This window comes from Malus domestica, chromosome 14, assembly GCF_042453785.1.
Source record: "Malus domestica chromosome 14, GDT2T_hap1".
Taxonomy (NCBI): Eukaryota; Viridiplantae; Streptophyta; class Magnoliopsida; order Rosales; family Rosaceae; genus Malus; species Malus domestica.
The window spans coordinates 15,204,622-15,222,889 of NC_091674.1; the positions used below are offsets into that span (position 1 = coordinate 15,204,622).

At 43.7% G+C, this 18,268-nt stretch overlaps 1 long non-coding RNA gene across 1 annotated transcript; it reads right to left on the reverse strand.

Moving 5' to 3' along the window:
* Positions 1 to 713, reverse strand: LOC139191453 (uncharacterized). The gene is made up of 3 exons (XR_011575519.1): positions 489 to 713; positions 308 to 405; positions 1 to 132 (listed from the first exon to the last, which is right to left on the reverse strand). It is a non-coding gene; the product is annotated as an uncharacterized lncRNA (long non-coding RNA).
* Positions 714 to 18,268: the final 17,555 nt, after the last annotated feature.

Consider the following 18,268-nt stretch of genomic DNA (forward strand, 5'->3'; position numbering starts at 1 on the left):
AGTTCTTGAGCATATGAACAACTTTCAAGAATGAACCATTTCTGTTTGAGCGACGGAAATTAAAGTGTTGAAGCTCCAAACATGACAGTCGGATTCTTGCAGATTTCGAAGCTGCTGTGATGTTTCGAAGATCTGGAAATATTTAACCATTAGTTCATTCTGAATTTTTGATATGTTATGAAAGAGACGATGAGGAACAACTTCAATGAAGAAAGCATGCCGATCTGAACAATAGAAAATGGAGTTTCGAAGCTCACAACAAATCTGACGGGTTGACAGAAAAATAATAACCAGTCATTCATCATACCTGGATTTCTGGAGTTATACTGCTCCGAGGGATCTCAAATTTTGATATGTTGTAGTTCACGAGCTGAGGAACAACTTCAATGAAGAAAGCATACCGATCTGAACAAGAGAAAATGGAGTTTCTAAGCTCACAACAAATCTGACGGGTTGACAGAAAAATAATAACCAGTCATTCATCATACCTGGATTTCTGGAGTTATACTGCTCCGAGGGATCTCAAATTTGGATATGTTGTAGTTCACAAGCTGAGGAACAACTTCGATGAAGAAAGTATGTTGATCTGAACAAGAGAAAATGGAGTTTCGAAGCTCACAACAAGTCTGACGGATTAACAGAACATTGATGAACAGTTACTCATCATACTTGAATTTCTGAAGTTGTACTACTCCGATGGATCTCAAATTTGGATATGTTGTAGTTCACAAGATAAGGCAAAACTTTCATGAAGACGACTTTGCAATCTGAGCTATAGAGAAAGGTGTTATCTTGCATCCACTCAGGCTGATTAGTGGAAACGAAAAGCAATTCCACCAAAGAAAAGATGAAAAAGAGAGAAAAGCTACTAATTGCACTTGATCTTGTCTAGTCAATAGCATGCAGCATCAAGCACACAAAAGTTGGAAATATTTTTAGATAAAGCATATACGAATGTGTGACATCGAAACAAGAATTTGTTACTTTGACAAATTAGTAACACGCGAGACACCTCATTCGGCAACTCTCTTCGCCTGAAGACTTGGGGGACTCCCACCATATGCTACTGCACCTTGATACTCGGCAGTCTCACAACCACTCGGTGACTTGGATTTTTCAAGTCTCCAACCGAGAAGTTTTTCTTCACTCGGGAAATTAAGGGAACACTACCTCAAACTACATGCTTCACTCACAAAGCTTCAACAATACAGGTTTCAACAAAAGCAAAAATTCAAAGAACTTTATGAAGAAGGCTTTGGTGTATTTAACACAATATGTTGAAATGAAGCAAAGCTTATTTATTAATATTTTCGATAAGCCACAAATATGTACATATACATGAGTCAAAATAAACAAACAAAAGGGAGCCTTCACAAAGGTTGCTTAGGGGAAGTCTCAGCAGTCGGTAGAGCCCCAGAAAGAGAAAGCACCGGAGGGTGGTTATCCGGAGCCTCAGTACTTGACAAAACCCCAGAAGGAGGAGGCATTGGAGGTTCATCATTTGAAGCTTCATTACCAGGTACAACCCTAGAGGACGAAGGCAATAAATGCCTTTGGAACAAACCCACAAACCGCTGATGATCAAGTAAAACCTTACCATCATATTCCTTCATCTGGTCAAGCTTCCTCTTCATGTTTGTAGCATAGTCATGGGCGAGCCGGTGCAACTGCTTATTCTCATGCTTGAGCCCTCTAATCTCCTGTTTGAGACTCATCACTTCAGCAGCCAATGATTCAACTTGGCGGGTTCTAGCAAATAGGCGTTGGGCCATATTAGACACAGAACCTGCACACTGAACACTAAGAGCCAGAGAGTCCTTAACAGCCAACTCATCAGACCGTTTGGAAAGTAGTCTATTATCTTTGGGAGTGAGAAGGTTCCTGGCCACCACTGCAGCGGTCATATCATTCTTCATCACAGAATCCCCAACGGTAAGAGTACCAGTAGGGGATATGAAGGATGGGCGCCATATGTTGTCTGGAGAAGGCGTGGCTGTCTCTTCTCCAAGGTTCAAGTCAAAACGACGGTCGGAGGGTCCAGACATTTTCAAATGTGTTGAAGAAGGAAGAGGTCAGACAAATCAAGATCTTAGAAGTGCAAGAAATGAGCTTCTACTGGTAGAGATTCAAGTGTGCTGTGGAACTTAATGCCAGCCTCTATAAAAATCTGCACTCGACGGAGCTTCAGAAATCGAAGAGGCGTTTGCTTTCTCAAAAGCTGGGCTGCTCAGAGACCACGAGGGCCGATCTCAGAAATCGAAGAGGCGTTTGCTTTCTCAAAAGCTGGGCTGCTCAGAGACCACGAGGGCCGATCTCAGAAATCGAAGAAGCACCTGCTTTTTCAGCCTCGTCAGCACCTGTCACATGCACAATCAGCTTTGCGGAAATTACGGGCACTCTGTCGAAGATTTCTGGTGAAGTAGAAATCACGTGAATCTTACTGTTCAATCACCGCTCTCCATATGCACCATCAACTCCTCGGGTACCACATATAACTTTGTCAAAGATCTCTGACAAAGTTTAGGCACGAGAATTTCGAAGTTCCAGCTACCCTACTATTACCCATAAGGGTAAAGGAACAGCACCACTGCTTGACAACTGGAAAGTCCCTATGTGTGTCGACCTCCGTGTTTTGCGGCAAGACAGGTTGGCAATAACGTCCAACCTTTACTCACATTCGAGAAAAGACTCCCAACATAATTACTTTCTCAAAAACCGGAGTAGCACCGCTTTCCGAATCTCGAGAGTCAGATCCTCGACGGGATTGCTTGTTCGAAAACCGAAGAGGCACAACTCTCAGAACTTCGAGAGCCAGATTTCCTTAGATAAAGCTTGTCTGTAATCTTCACACGTAATATCAGCTTTCCAGATACCACATACCACTTTTTCAAAGTGCTCTGACAAAATTAAAACACGTGAAGCTGACAGCTCCCACTACATTGCTGTGACCAAGAAGGGTAAAGGAATAGCATTACTACTTGTTATTGGGAAATCCCTATATACATTGACCTCCCTCCTCAACGGACAGAAAAACCTGCAAAAATGCTCAACCCTTTCTCGCATTCGAAAAGGCACCCTCAACATAACCTCTCGAAATACTCAGCTTTATTTCCCCCCGATAATGCCTCAGCAAATAAGCCACACCAAGAACAAGAGTATCTCATATCATCAGGGTCGAAAGCAAGAGTATCCCATATCATGCTTTCTCCCTATCTTTGTCTTTGTCCTTGTCCACACCTGCAGGACAAGGAGAAAGAGAGCAGTCAGTCGGAACCTGAAATCAAACCTCCAATTTGGAACTGACTGCCTGAAGCCTTTGCCTGGTTGCTTACTTAGCATTGCTCTCGAGTACTCATCCTCAACTGCTGTCAAGGTCACGAATTCCACCGGCAAATACCTCATGACAGTTGATCAGATATTGGCTCTTTACACTGAAGCTGCCAAGCGTGGATGAGTCACTATGAAGGAATGTTCTGAAGGACCATTTAAATGCAAAGGTTGCACACCACTTCTGCCATGCAAAAGATTGAAGCAGAAGGTTCAACGGTGAGCTGAAACAGATCACTACAGCACGACACCTTTCCATACCACATTCATTATTCCGTCAACAGCAAAAGTATCCCATATCATCAAGGTCGAACGTACTCTAGATTTGATGGACTTGTTTTGACCCTCAAATTTTTGAGTCGGCCTTATACTCTGAAGGGCACCAGAAAACCCTCCAGCACAGTTCAAGAATAAGCCTGTGGAAAGTTACTTCTTCAAAAGCAAAAGTATCTCATATCATCTCTTATCCATTTGCTTCTCCTTATCCTGGCAGTTGAATGAGAGACAAGGAGAATGAGAACAATCAACCGGAAGCCGAAGTCAAACCTCTGATCCTGGGTTGCTTACTTGGAAGTTTGACTGCTTACCTTGTCTGTCACCTCTTTCGGCAGATCTCCTAGCTCGGCGACTTGGGGGACTCCTACTATAGGGTTTGTATCACACTTGACTAAGCCCGAAACTACAACTAAGCTTCAAGTGAAATTGATACATTACCTTGTGCGTCAACATCAGCTAAGTACACCATTCCCGGATGGAGGAAAGGTACTTCCAGAGAAGGGCAGATGAAGATCAGACCACACTTCGGTACTTAGAAGTTTCGTGATTACTCAAGGGATTGGATCTTGCAAGTCCCCAACCGAGGAGTTTCCCTCACTCGGGAACTTAGGGGAGCACTGTTTGTACCATACTTGACCAATCCCGAAACTACCGAGCACCGGCCAACGCTATACTGTCAAGGACCCAGAAGAGTTCCCCTCCGACCAGGAGGCCAATCACTACTCGACACGTGTCAAGATTAGAAGCCAATCAGAGCGCAGCACGTGTCGACATCAAGAACCAATCATAACATGACACATGTCAATGTGACAAAGCTACAAGTTTTTCTATAAATAGGGGTCATTCCCCCACAATATTGCCTAATGCCATTTGTGTTAAATCATTCACAAGAACTCACTAAATTGAGAGCTTGATCCTTTGTACTTATGTAAGCCCTTCACTACTAATAAGAATTCCTCTACTCCGTGGACGTAGCCAATCTGGGTGAACCACGTACATCCTGTGTTTGCTTCTCTGTCTCTATTTATTTACGTACTTATCCTCACTAGTGACCGAAGCAACCAAGCGAAGGTCACAAAACCTGACACTTTCTGTTGTACCAAAGTCTTCGCTGATTTTGTGCATCAACAGTCCCTAATACCTACCTTTAAGCATCCAAACATGCTCACTGGAGAACTATTATGCAAGAGGAATTTAATGCATTACAATCCATTAAAACATGGACATTAGTTTCTCATCGCCTGCTCAAAATATTGTTGGTTGCAAATTGATGTTCAGGATCAAGAAACACTATGGTGGTACCACTAACAGATAAAGCCAAGCTTGTAGCCAAGGGCTTTCATCAGCAAGCAGGTTTAGACTACTAAGAAACTTTTAGTCCAATGGCTAAACCTGTCACTATCAGGATTATCTTGTCACTAACAGTTCAATATGATTGGTTTTTTAACCAATTAGATATTAGTAATGCCTCTTACATGTTGATCTCAAGGAATGTCTATGTACCAACATCATAGTTTCTGGAACCAAATCATCCAACCATGTGTAAGCTTAGGAAGTCCCTCTATGGATTAAAACAAGCTTACAGAGCTTGGTTTGAAAATTTGTTTCAACTTTTACAGTCATTTGAATTTCATGATTCAACATCTGATGCTTTATTGTTTGTGCTCAAAGCTTTTATGTTGGTCATTATTCTAGTTGATATGGATTATGTTCTTGTTATAGGCCTTAATTAGCTGTCTACAACCTTTTCATCAAGAAATTAAGTGCAGTCTTTCCTGTCACCTCCACAGGTAATTACTTCAAAAATTAAGCAAGCTAGCAACCTTTCACCTCCACAGCCATCCTCTGAGGCTCTAATGAGGTAATTTTGATTTTTATTTATTAGATTATATGTATTTGTCCCTGACTATTTTATTTCGGGTAATCGTTGGGGATTATTCAAATGATTTATTTGCACATATGAAGGCTTTATTAAGTTGTTTTATTTGGTCTTTGTATTTTAGTTTTTTGTTTGTTATGAACTTGCAGGTTGGTATTTTTTTTCTGGGTTTATTGGTTTTCATGGTGATTGAAGGTAAAAAATTTGAGTTGTTGATACCATTTATTGAAAAGGAAAGTTGTTTGATTCGGCTTTGAATTTTTGTGAAATTTGAACCATAATTCTTTTAAGTGCTCTGCATTTGAAATAATTGAAAATTGTCTCTTAGGCAAGCATAATGATTTCCCCCATCATAGATGGTTATGTTATTTGTAGGTTGGTCATGGTTTTTGATAAGGGTAATTCTCTTGTTTGTATTTTTACATCAAAATGTTGTCGGTATAGGTTTTTTACTATGATATTTTCATCTTAATCTCACTTTATCAACATTCTTGTAGTGTGCATACCCGAGCCCAATTCCACCTTTATCAACATTCTTCTGTAAGGTAAAAATCCCAAAGCTTGTTCCATGTATATGTTCTATGTGATATTGCATGTAACTTGTGAAGAATGGTTGAAAAATATGACCACAATATGGATTGGAACTCTCCCTGGATACACCATGGCCTATGTGCAACTTGGATACTCTGTTCTCAAACTTTGTTTGCACATAATTTCTGTCGACAACCTTCGTACCCATATAATCATCATTTTCTTGCAGGAGGGAGAGAGAACCTAAAGTGGTTATCAAATTTGCTACAAGTAATTTGGGGTAAGTATAGTATGACCACCAAGTATTTGATAAAATCTCAAAGAGTTATGACATTTTGGAATCCGTTTGTAAACAGGGTTATTTGCTTCTCTATAAATTTGGTATGAATTGAGTGGTCTTTAGTTACATATGGCTACTCCGTGAAATCTCTCTCTAAATTCGTTTTTTCTTCTAGGACACAAAACATTCTTTTGTTAATCTCTCTACGAATTTGGTTTCAATTTTAGGTGTCTATGGATTTTGATGGTTTGCCAATGGTGACGAGATGCACTCAAGTGATGATGTCAATGAAGCAAAAAAGAGAAAGGGAAGAGGGCCAACAATGTACTACTTGTAATATTTGAATTTGTGATTTTTTATGTAGTTATTATATTGTAGTAAATATGGAATTTTGTTGGTTATTCTGTACTAAAATATATAAATATAGATATATATTTGTTAAATAGTTTTTTTTTAATTTTGGAAAATAATTTATAATGGGCTTTAACTGTGGTCAATTAGTAATCGACAACGGCTATAGCACGTGGTGTTAGATCTCAATCTATCACAGGTACAATCTGTGGTTATATTGCATTTGCCAATGTGCCCATTGGTTAAGGGACTAGTTCTCCTAAAGTGAGAACCAATTTGAGATTAGAAAACAACCACCAAACTCTTGCTCTAATTATGCCTCATTTTCTTCTATACTCTCACCAGTTACACAGGGAGAATATATTGCGAATTGACCTTTGTCTCGTGCCACTTACAAATTATTATTTTAGGATACTCTTAAAGTACTAGTCATCATAAATGCATTAGCACAAATGGGGTGTCAATCGGAATTTAAACGAAGAAGTTACATATTTTTTTTGTTGATGAGCAATATGGTAAATTCCGAAAGGGATTATTCTTGAAGTCAACATGCCTTTTTCTTCTTCAATGCACACTGAATGAAGAGCAAAGGAGTTGTTCTTATTATCTCCCCCTTTTCAACTACTATCCAAAAATCTTCATATCTCCTTCATTCGTTCATTGCTTTCAACAAATTTATCATCTCGCTGAGCCCAACATGTTTATCACCTTTATTTTTCTCAATCAGCATCAAACAAAGTAGAGCAGAAATGATGAAGAAAGCCATCATTGTCTAATAATTCAATTTTTCAGCCGATCTTGCCAGGATTGGACTGTGAACACGGAAAATTCTTGAAACGAAAGAGACAAGAACAACGCGCACAAACAAATATTTGTATTTTTTGATGGTTTTGGGTTACAATCTCTCTCTAATTTGATCATCTGATTCGATCTCCGTAAGGTGTTGATTGATATTTCGTTGATCCAATGGCCGTCAAGGTTTGATCTTGGATGAACTGTTGGAAGTTTCTTCAAAGGGCCGTGGGCTTGATCTTTGGAGGTGGATTTGAGCGGATCTTCAAGGAGCCGTTGGGGCTTGATCTTGAGGATGAATGTTTCTTCAAGGGCCGTTTGAGGCTTGATCTTGAATAACGGTGATGAGCGGATCTTCAAGGGCGTTTGGGCTTGATCTTGAAGAACAGTGATGAACGGATCTTCAAGGGCTTTTGGGCTTGATCTTGAAGAACAGTTGGATGTGTGGATTTGTCGACGTTGTTGATCCAAAGGGCCGTTGGGGCTTGATCTTGGATGAACAGATGATGAACGATGGTGCTTTATTCAAGGGCCGTCGAGGCTTGATCTTGAATTGGTGGATGGTTGATCTAAGGGCCGTCGGGGCTTGATCTTGGAAGAACGATGAACGAAGAACGAAGAACACTTTCTTCAAGGGCCGTCGGGGCTTGATCTTGAATTGGTGGATGATTGTTGATCCAAAGGGCCGTTGGGCTTGATCTTGGAAGAACGATGAACGAAGAACACTTTCTTCAAGGGCCGTCGGGGCTTGATCTTGGAAGAACGATGAACGAAGAACGAAGAAGGCTTTCTTGATTCTTCGGGAACGTGGATGCTTGAGAGCTTCGGAGTTTCAGAGCTTCAGAGCTTCAAGGTGTAATATGAATTCCTTCCTAAATGAGTGAAATGGGCTTGTATTTATAGAATTTTCCAAGGCCTAACTTTGAATATAATATTCCAGATGAAATAAGTCGTTTCTGCCAGGTGTTGACACGTGTCCTATTTGATGACTTTTCCAACTCATTTCAATTTTCGTTAAGTCACACACTACGTGTAAAATTTATGTAATACATGAGCGTTGACACTTTGATTTATCGGTCAACATTTATTTACCGAAATTTCAATGTCTACAAATGCCCCCACTTCAAGGCACGTCGTATACATGTGCTTGTCACGTGTAGGAGATGCGTTTTGAAGTCCCTTACTGTAGATGTCGATCCAAGGGCCGTCGATGCTTGATCTTGAATTGGGCTGGAGATTTCTTCAAGGACCGTTGAGGCTTGATCTTGAATTGGGCTTGAGATTTCTTCAAGGGCCGTTGAGGCTTGATCTTGAATTGTTGTTTGAAATTTCTTCAAGGGCCGTCGAGGCTTGATCTTGAATTGTTGTTTGAAATTTCTTCAAGGCCGTCGAGGCTTGATCTTGAAGGTTGAAATTGGACCACAAGGAGCTTCATGTGGTAGATGATCTTTGGCTTTGGTAGTGGGTGAATCGACACGTATTTTGTTGCGATTTGTTGACTTTCCACAGCTTTGATCTTGAACTGGGTTGAAGGATTTTCTAGATTCCTCCAATTGTTGATTTTCCACAGCTTATTCTTGAACTAGGTTTTGATTCAAGGGTGGTAGACACTTAATCTTGAATCGGACTTGTGATTTCTTCCAGGGCCGTCGAGGCTTGATTTCGAATTTGGCTGGAAGCTTCTTCAAGGGCCGTTGAAGCTTGATTCTTGAAGGTTGACTCGAACATATTGCAAGCAGGCACGAGGTGAAGGTGACGACTTGTTGCTTTGTTCAATCTTTCTAATTCACACTTGAGCAGTTTGGTCAGCGGTATGATCTTCAAGATTGATGGGCTATTCTTCCAGTTGGTGACTTGATCTTTAAGGATTTGATTCAAGGGTGGTGAATCGGCACGTGCAGCCCACAACGCCTAGTAAGTCGACCCAAGAATTTGAGGGTCAAAACGAGTTCTTCATCTCAGACTCTTTCTGCCGAGTTGACTGTGCATGTTGCATTCTTCTCTGCTTGTTTCTTCAGGCAGATATGGCAGCTTCTAGAGTTCTTCAGCTCGGACTCCTTCTGCTGAGTTGACTGTGCAGACTGTATTCTTCTCTGCTTGTTCCTTCTGCACCTTGTCTCCACATGCTGCAAGGTATCATTTTCACTTGCCTTATCTGTTCTCCAGGCAGATGTGGCAGCTTCTTTGAAAGTACAACAGCAGTGGGAAACGAGTACTCGAGAGCAGTGCTAGGTAGGCAATCAGGGAAGGGTTCCAAGCAGTCGGTTCCTTACCCGAGTTTGAGTGGAAGTTCCGGCATATTGTTTTCTTTATCCTTGTCTTTGTAGGTAAGAACAAGGACAAAGGAAAGGACAGGGAGAATGCATGATATGAGATACTCTTGCTTTCTACCCTGGTGATATGAGATACTTTTGCTTTGGAGTCATTGGCTTGCAGAGGTACCCCAAGGAATAAGGAACACTGAGTGACCCGAGATGCTTCGTTGGGAAGGCATTCTCGGAGATGAAGAAAAGGTTCTGTATGTCTGTCTTGCTATGGAGGGTGAAGGTGGACAGTTATAGGAAAATCTTTAGTACCTGTAGAGATACTATTCTTTTACTTGTGTCGGCAACCAATGCGTGATTGATCAGTATGGCTTCACGTGCTTTCTTCTTTATCAGAAATCTTCGACAAATTGTCCGTAATTTCCGCCAAGCTGAGTGTGCATGTGATAGGTGTTGACGCGGCTGAAAAAGACTGGCGCCTCTTCGATAACTGGGATCGGCGCTTCGACAAATTACCCGTGATTTCCGCAAAGCTGAGTTTGCGTGTGATGGGTGCTGACGTGGCTGGAAAAGCAAGATGCTTCTCCGATTTCTGAGCTTGCCTCTTCGATTTTTGAATGGCCTCTTCGAATTCTGAGCTCGCCTCTTCGATCTCTGAAATCCCGTCGAGTGCTGATTTTTTATAGAGGCACGCTGTTCGTTTCAAAGCACACTTGAATTTTACTTGTGAAATCTCCCTTCTTGCACTTCTAAGATCTTGATTCGTCCGACCTCTTCTTTCTTCAACACTTTGAAAATGTCAGGACCCTCCGATCGTCGTTTTGACTTGAATCTTGGTGAAGAGGCAGTCCCGCCTTCTCCAGACAACATATGGCGCCCATCCTTCATATCCCCTACTGGTCCTCTTACTGTTGGGGATTCGGTGATGAAGAATGATATGACCGCTGCGGTGGTGGCCCGGAACCTTGTCACTCCCAAAGATAACAGACTACTTTCCAGGCGGTCTGATGAGTTGGCTGTTAAGGAGTCTCTGGCTCTTAGTGTGCAGTGTGTAGGTTCTGTGTCCAACATGGCCCAACGCCTATTTGCTCGAACCCGTCAAGTTGAATCGTTGGCGGCTGAAGTGATGAGTCTCAAACAGGAGATTAGAGGGCTCAAGCATGAGAATAAGCAGTTGCACAAGCTCGCACACAACTATGCCACAAACATGAAGAGGAAAATTGACCAGATGCAGGAATCTGATGGTCAGATTTTACTTGATCATCGGAGGTTTGTGGGTTTGTTCCAACAACATTTGCCTTCGTCTTCTGGGGTTGTACCGCGTAATGAAGCTCCAAATGATCAACCTTTGGTGCCTCCTCTTCTTGGAGTTCCGCTGAGTGGTGTGGCTTCAAACAGTCAACCTCCGGCGCCTCTCATTTCTGGAGCTCTGCCGAGTGGTGAGGCGGCACCTGATCGTCCTTAAAGATCCCCTCTTGTAAATTTGATTTGATTTGATTTTTTTTTTTTTTGTTTTTTTTTTCCTAAGGTGTGTAGAATGCAAATTTATGTAAAATTTCCAGAAAAATAAATAAAATGGACTATATTTCTCTCAATGCAATTTTATTTATTTATTTATTTATTTATAATTTATTTATTATTATTATATATATTATTTTTTTATTATTATTTTTTTCTTTGCACATGGTGCCTGATGCACCCTTTTTTTTTCACGTGGTGGCAGCACCACTTTGCTCCACCATCCCTTTTTTTTTTTTTTTTTTTTTTTATTTTATATTTTTCTGTATAAATTTGGGTTGTGGGTAGAGGAATTTGCAGGGAGCGGAGCTCGAGTTTGAGGAAGAGCTTCTCGGCCGGCTAGTCGTTTGACAGCGGTCTTTGAAGTTGTTGGCAGCTGCGAGGCAAGAGACGGAGGAGGTGGAGTTTAAGGAAGAAGGAGGGGACGGTTAAGCAACCTGAGAACGCTCAACCTGAGTTACAACTTCATCACCGGAGCAATCTTTTCCTCTTCAAGGCCTTGTTCATCGCCAGCAACTTCCAGGCTCAACAACATCATCATACAACAATAGTAGAAGAGGAAGAGAACAATGAAAAGCATGGACGGAGAGCACTGAACAATCCTAATCGTCATGGAAGTCGAAGCTCAAGAATCCAATTCCCAAAACGATGCCGTCGTCAGCTCCTCCTGCGAGATCATCTTTGCTTTGAAGCAAGAAGCCCTCTTCTTCGTTGAATCCCACAACTCGAACCCTCACGCTGCCGTTTCCACATTTCAGGACAACAACGCCGCCGTCCTCGCCACTGCTGCCGAGCTCGGAGTCGAGAATCACGATGCTGGTGCTGACGTTGCTGATGCTGTCGAGACCGAATCAAATGTTGCTGAGCAGGAGAAGCACACCAACCTTCGAACCCAAGACCCTCCACCTGAGCGGAGCATGGAAGCCAGTTGTAGTTACTCTGGCGACTCACAGTACAGAATCACACGCGTTGAGAGCGCTTGGAAAATGAGCATGTACTGACAGCCATGCCCGATGTCGAAGTCAATCACATGAACCTTATTGGCCGCTGGTTGGTCCGTCAAGGTCTCTTCAAGGATTGCAAGGTTAGCAGCCATAAACCTGAGTTTGAAACACGGAGATAACTCGTAAAGCAACTGAATCGACCCACTATGCTCCTGCCCAAAAAGCTCGTTTGCCGGCGGCGAATTTATCAATCGGGCCGACCCGGGACTTCAAAGCTAAGCCCAGGAACTCCAGAAGCCTTTGTTCTGAATTGGGTCTCGGATCCGGGACCTGTGTCGTAATCATCCGGGCGAGGATCTCTGCAGCGGCCTCAGATTTCCCTTCAGAAATGGCCGTCGCGGCCTCCATGAGCGACTGCTTGGAGTACGTGGAGGACGCCGGAGACGCCACGGGGGACGATGAAGTGGGCGATGGAGAAATGGAAACATGTGAAGAGAGAAGAAGAAGATTTGTTTGGATCTGGAGGTTTGCTTGGATCTGGAGATCGCCGCGAGGAGATCTGGAGATTTACTTGGATCTGGAGATCTGGAGGATAAGGATGAGGGCAGGCTCTCGAGCATCTCGACATGGGTCGTCGGTGCAATTGCAGAGGTGACGGTGGCCCGTCGAATGAGGGAGGAAAGTGATCAGTTTTTTTTTCTGTCTATAATCTAACATTTGTATCTTCTCTTGCCCTCTGATAATCTGCCAAGTCCCAAGCCCAAAAGTGATAGCTCCAGGAAGAAACAGCAACCATCTCGACAATCTCGACCTTTCCCTCTCAGGAACTTGGGAAGAGATGGTTGATTGAGACTCGGCTGCTGGGGAAGCAGCATTAGGGGAAGAGCTGGAGAAGGCGAGGGTGACGGGGGAAGTTGTAGTTGTTGTAGTAGCAGAACTTGGTGTTGAGAATCGCACCGCGGGCATTTCAAGGCATGCTGGTTCGGGTGCTGATGCGGTCTCAGCCTCGGGTCTCCTCCTCCCGAGCCCCCGAAGAACCTCCCTCCACCTCTCACTGAATGAATGTCTTGCATTTCAATTACCCAAGTTGACAGACTGCTGAATTTTTTTGAGAAAATTGTCGATCCTTGAGTTTTCCGGGAAAAAGCTAATGGAATTGCTGAATTTTTCGGGAAACTTCGCTCACATTTGCGTACTTTGAGCGTGCAATCTCTTATCACACACACTGTTTTGAGTTGTTCTTCTAGAGAGAGAAAGTGAGGAAGGAGAGAGAGCGACGCGGCTGGGGAGTGTCATTATCTGACTGTGAGAGTGGCTCATCGATGCCCCAGCTGAAGCATCATGGTTCTCAAACACCTGGATGTATCTGATGACATCGTGGATCATAAGCTGTCGGATCCTCGTCGTGTACGTAACAAGAATCTCGCCGATCTATCTCCCCGACAAATCGGAAGGCTGAACGGAGTGAACAGGGGTCTCAATCACCACGTCGTGGAACCCAAACCCACTGATCACGACCCGACCCGGACCCGAATCAGAGTTCTGGTGTAACGGGTCTTGAGCAGAAACGACGTTCATGTCTCTGCTGAGGGCGGGGTAGAGGTTCTGGATGACCTGGATTGTCCAGTTCGGATTGTCGGGCGGGAGCCGGAAGATTTCAGGAGCGTACTCGTGCTCGTGGCCTGTTGATTTTTCACCCTGCTCTTGACGCTGTTGATTTTCACCGCAACTGGTTCTGAACAGTATGGACAGCTTCCGAATAACACATCAAATTACCCAACGATCCGGTCTCTCCTTTAACCCATTGAAGAGTCTTGGTTTTGACGAAATTTCACCGGCGACCTGTTGACGAACCTCTTCGTCATCGTCTCTGGTGAGGTGACGATGGTGTCCGACATGCTCTTGCTCAATCTGCAAATCTCCGACAACTCCGTGACCTCTCCGCCTCTCGTGGAAGCAGGAAAAAGAGAGAGACTACAAGACAGAGAGAGGAGAGAGAGAGAGAGATCCACGATGGTTTCGAGGGCGTATGACCCATGGTGGGAGACGAACAGTAGAGATCTGTCGAATTGCAACTGGAGGTCTTCCTTTTAGTGAAGATGTTTGACGAGGAACTTGGGCTAGAAGAATGGGCTGTGACCCATGTTTTGAAGGGATAGGCCTGAGGTAAGCTGCAAGTTGAGTGGATTGGGTTCTGAGAGTCGGGCTTGGGATTTGGGCTAGTGGAATCCGGCTGCATCAACGAGCTCGAGATGAAGAACTGGGCCACAGGAGTTGGGCCCAACGTTTGGTGGCCTTGTTGATGGTGTGAACCGTGCTGGGCCGAAGCAATTGCAGATTATATATATTGTACAAACCTTTTTTTTTTTTTTTTTTTTTTTTTGTTTGTTTTTTTTTCTTTTTTTTTGTAAATACATAAACATATGTATTCATCATTTTTTTTTAATAAAATTGACTTTCTTTAATAAAACATTTATTTATATTTTGATATGACTGAACTCGAAATTTTGAATATTCAAGCTGCCTACGTACCCCTCCAAAGAAGAGATCAAGTCGTAACGTAGTTCAAATACATACATATATATATATATATATATATATATTTTTTTTTTTTTTGGTATTTTCTTTTTTTTTGTGCCGTTTGCAGTTTCAGCTCGTGCAGGCAAGGAGCGTTGGTGTCGTTTGCAGTTTCAACTCATGCAGACAAGGAGCATTTGGTGCCGTGTTGCAGTTTCAGCTTATGCAGGCAAGGAGCGTTTGGTGCCGCCTTTTATGCTCGTGCAGACCAGGAGCATTTGGTTCGTGCAGTTTAGGCTCGTGCGAACAAGGAGCATTGGTGTTGCCTTTTATGCTCGTGCAGACCAGGAGCTTTGTGCCATGCAGTTTAGACTCGTGCGGGCGAGGAGAACTTGTGAATTTTGTCAAGCAATCCGGGAGAGGCGTTCCTCACAATTTTCATAGCAAGGAGCTTTGACCGCGTGTTTGAAGAAGTTTTCGGGCAAGAAGTCGCGCATCGTGATGGGGATGGACGGTCTATGTGTCGAAACTTCATCATCTTCAACACGTTCACGTTGCTTTGAAGGTTGACAAGAGCTGCTTTGCCCCCTTTCTGATTGGCGGACTTGTGGAGGAGACGTATGCTTCTTGTGCAATTTCTTAGGGGTGACTTGAGTCCATCCTTCAATTTTGCTTGTCTTGGACGTTGCCCCCAGCGGTTGAGGTGAAAACTTTGAGTCGGAAGAGCCAGAAGTGAAGGTGGTATAGTTTGACTTCGCCACTTCGTCAAGATCTAGCTCGATGATTCCTTTCTGAGCCAGCTTCATGATGAGATCTTTCAGCACGAAACATTTTTCTGTCGGATGACTGATGAAGCGGTGGAATTTACAGTATCTTGGACTGTCGGTACGATTCATCTCTTCCGGCCGTCTGCACTCAGGCAAACTGATCACCTTCTTGTCCAACAGGTCATTCAGCATGGCAACCACATCAGAGTCGGGGAATGGATAAGTCTTCTCTTCAAGCTCCTTCAAAGTGCGTCTACGCATCTCTTGATCACGAAAAGCTTCGGTTTGAATCGCCTTGCCTCGTGTGGATATTTTGACGGGAGATGTGTTGACAATCATCGCTTCCTTGGTGGGTTTCCATGCAGCCTTTTCCACCTTTGTCTCAAGAGCTTTGTCGTTTTTGTAGTTGGCGATCGGTTCCTTCTTCCCATGATGGGCGATGCTCAACTCCATATCATGGGCGCGAGTGGCCAATTCCTCAAAGGTCCGTGGTTTAATGCCTTGAAGGATGTATTGCAAACCCCATTGCATGCCTTGGATGCACATCTCGATTGAAGAGGTTTCCGAGAGCCTGTCTTTACAGTCGAGGCTTAGAGTGCGCCACCTGTTGATGTAGTCAATGACTAGCTCGTCCTTCCACTGCTTTGTGCTCGTTAGCTCTAGCATGCTCACAGTGCGGCGGGTGCTGTAGAAACGGTTGAGGAATTCCCGCTCTAATTGCTCCCAGCTGTTGATGGACTCAGGCTCTAGGTCCGTGTACCACTCAAAGGCATTTCCTTTCAGCGAGCGCACAAACTGCTTGGCAAGGTAGTCTCCCTCCGTCCCCGCGTTGTTGCAAGTTTCGACGAAATGTGCAACGTGCTGCTTTGGGTTTCCTTTTCCATCAAACTGCATGAACTTTGGTGGTTGATAACCCTTTGGCATCCTTAGGGCATCAATCTTCTTGGAATAGGGCTTCGAGTAGAACAAGGAGGTATGTGAGCTCCCTTCATACTGTGCCTTGATGGTGTTGGTGATCATCTCCTGCAGCTGCTGGATAGAAAGAGATCCCATGAGTGCCGCTGCTTGGTCTGGCTCCGGCTTCCCATCGATTTTCTTCACCGGGGGTTCTTCGTCTCCGCCAGCTCCTCCCTTTAGTGGATCATCATCTGGGTCGGGTTTATCGCCGTCCTGCGCCTCCAGTCGGTTGACTAGTGCTGCAATTTGCAAGTCTTTTTCTTCCACAGTTCGGGTTAGCCTTGCGATTGCTTCATTCATTTGAGCCAGCTGCTCATCGATTGAAGTTGCTCCAATGGTCATGACTTGCATGGCTGAACTGTCGCTTGAATCGGCATCGGAGAGCATGGATTCGGAGTATTTCCTTGGGCTTTCCCCCCTTGGTGCCCTTAGTGAGGCTAAGGTGATCAAAGGCTCGTGCCTTGGGTGCTTTTGTTCCCTTGACAGAGTTGATGCAGAGGTGGAAGAGGCGGCAGAAGTAGCTCTTGCCATGCTTCGAGTCGTGATGCCTAAAGTGACACCTCTTGCGACGAGGGCGCTCTTGTTCTTTGCGCCAGTTGCGGGAACAGTTTGAGCCTTCCTTGAAGCCATTAATTTTGGAAGTGTGCTCGAATTTCTTGAACGGAGAAAGAGATGAGAGGTAGAGATTGTCCCACCGGGCGTGCCAATTTGTGAACACGGAAAATTCCTGAAACGAAAGAGACAAGAACAACGCGCACAAACAAATATTTGTATTTTTTGATGGTTTTGGGTTACAATCTCTCTCTAATTTGATCCTCTGATTCGATCTCCGTAAGGTGTTGATTGATATTTCGTTGATCCAATGGCCGTCAAGGTTTGATCTTGGATGAACTGTTGGAAGTTTCTTCAAAGGGCCGTGGGCTTGATCTTTGGAGGTGGATTTGAGCGGATCTTCAAGGAGCCGTTGGGGCTTGATCTTGAGGATGAATGTTTCTTCAAGGGCCGTTTGAGGCTTGATCTTGAATAACGGTGATGAGCGGATCTTCAAGGGCGTTTGGGCTTGATCTTGAAGAACAGTGATGAACGGATCTTCAAGGGCTTTTGGGCTTGATCTTGAAGAACAGTTGGATGTGTGGATTTGTCGACGTTGTTGATCCAAAGGGCCGTTGGGGCTTGATCTTGGATGAACAGATGATGAACGATGGTGCTTTATTCAAGGGCCGTCGAGGCTTGATCTTGAATTGGTGGATGGTTGATCTAAGGGCCGTCGGGGCTTGATCTTGGAAGAACGATGAACGAAGAACGAAGAACACTTTCTTCAAGGGCCGTCGGGGCTTGATCTTGAATTGGTGGATGATTGTTGATCCAAAGGGCCGTTGGGCTTGATCTTGGAAGAACGATGAACGAAGAACACTTTCTTCAAGGGCCGTCGGGGCTTGATCTTGGAAGAACGATGAACGAAGAACGAAGAAGGCTTTCTTGATTCTTCGGGAACGTGGATGCTTGAGAGCTTCGGAGTTTCAGAGCTTCAGAGCTTCAAGGTGTAATATGAATTCCTTCCTAAATGAGTGAAATGGGCTTGTATTTATAGAATTTTCCAAGGCCTAACTTTGAATATAATATTCCAGATGAAATAAGTCGTTTCTGCCAGGTGTTGACACGTGTCCTATTTGATGACTTTTCCAACTCATTTCAATTTTCGTTAAGTCACACACTACGTGTAAAATTTATGTAATACATGAGCGTTGACACTTTGATTTATCGGTCAACATTTATTTACCGAAATTTCAATGTCTACATGGACCTCAATCCAAGAAATGAAAATGATCCTCTTCTAGTGGGCTTTCATTTGGCAGATGTCAAGA